This window comes from Thalassophryne amazonica, chromosome 1 (genome assembly GCF_902500255.1).
Source record: "Thalassophryne amazonica chromosome 1, fThaAma1.1, whole genome shotgun sequence".
Lineage (NCBI taxonomy): Eukaryota > Metazoa > Chordata > Actinopteri > Batrachoidiformes > Batrachoididae > Thalassophryne > Thalassophryne amazonica.
Window position 1 is genome coordinate 59,536,139 of NC_047103.1, and position 1,564 is coordinate 59,537,702.

The window sequence follows — 1,564 nt, forward strand, 5'->3', positions numbered from 1 at the left end:
ATGCGCAGAGTCAGGGCGCGCTTGAACAAGTTCACCAGACTCTAAAGGCTATGTTGCGCTCTTTTTGTGTCCAAATGCAGGGTGATTGGAAAGAGGCCTTACCATGGATGTTGCTGGCTGCTCGAGAGGTGGTCCAGGAAAGCACAGGGTTTAGCCCTAATGACCTGGTATTTGGCCATAAGGTCCGTGGTCCCCTGGCGTTGTTACAGGATGGTTGGAGAGATTCTGACCCTCCCAGTAATTTATTGGATTTTGTGAATGGTTTCCGATATAGACTGTATTTGGTTCAGGAAACTGCTAAGAAAAAGCTTGCGGGAGTGCAGTTTAAAATGAAAAGGCGCTATGACTCTAAGACAGAGCATAGGGAGTTTTTTCCTGGTGATCAAGTGCTGGCCTTGATGCCGTTGGTTACATCTCCTTTTCAGGCCAAGTATTGTGGTCCTTATTCTGTGCTAAAGAAGCTGTCAGATTTGAACTATTTAATTTCTACACCTGACCGTAGGTCACGCACGAAACTGTTTCATGTTAATCTCTTGAGACCTTATGTTGCTCGTGAGGCTGACTCAGTTTTGAATTCTGTAGCTCATCCTGTCTGTATGTCTGTTCCATCAGGATCTCCAGTTGTGGCAGAGCTGGATGTTGACAATCTTCCTGGTCCGGATGATGCTATTGTAACTGGTCGGTTGAAAAATACAGTCTTTGGAAAGGTTGGAAAGTTTTTTGGGCCACTTGGAGCCATGGCAAAGAGATCAGTTGGTCCAGTTGATTCACAGCTTTCCTTGTATTTTTGGTGATACTCCATCATGCACCACTTGGTTAAAGCACGACATTAATGTTGGAGATGCTAAGCTTATAAGGCAAAGATTTTACAGAGTACATCCTGAAAAACGCAATCATCTCGAGGCAGAAATGAGGTATATGATTGAAAATGATATTGCGGTGCCTTCTGATTCTAGCTGGGCTTCTCCTTGCCTTCTGGTCCCTAAGTCTGATGGGAGTCCACGTTTCTGCACTGACCTTCGTAAAGTAAATGCAGTCACAAAACCTGACTCCTTTCCTTTGCCACGAATGGAGGACTGTGTGGACCAAGTGGGGGGGAGGGGGGGCGGCCATACCACTCTGAAAACGCCCGATCTCATCTGATCTTGGAAGCTAAGCAGAGTCAGGTCTGGTTAGTATGTAGATGGGAGACCGCCTGGGAATACCAAGTGTTCTGCTCTGTTGTGCCTGTTTGCCACGAGATCTCTGTCTAAACTTCTAGTGTTTTAGGTGCCTGGATACCTCTGTGGTCCAAACGTCTACGACAGTGTTGTGACCTGGTTCACACATTGTCCACCTTCTAGAGGTACATTAGATTGGCACACTGTTCAAATATTTTGTGGTTTGACTCCTTTCATGAGTTAAATTTTTTTTGTATGGGGTTTGTAAAGGTCCCTGATGTGTCCCCTTTTTGTGAGGGGGGGGGGGGGGGTGTTACGGCCCTGGGCCTTGTGGGCTGGGCATTTGGTTGTTTGTTTTGCCCTCTTCTTTGTCTGCAGGTGCTCATTGCCGGAGGACGCACTAT

General features: G+C 46.7%; 1 pseudogene; it reads left to right on the plus strand.

Moving 5' to 3' along the window:
- Positions 1 to 1,101: 1,101 nt before the first annotated feature.
- Positions 1,102 to 1,222, plus strand: LOC117521329 (annotated as a pseudogene).
- The last annotated feature ends 342 nt before the right edge of the window (positions 1,223 to 1,564 follow it).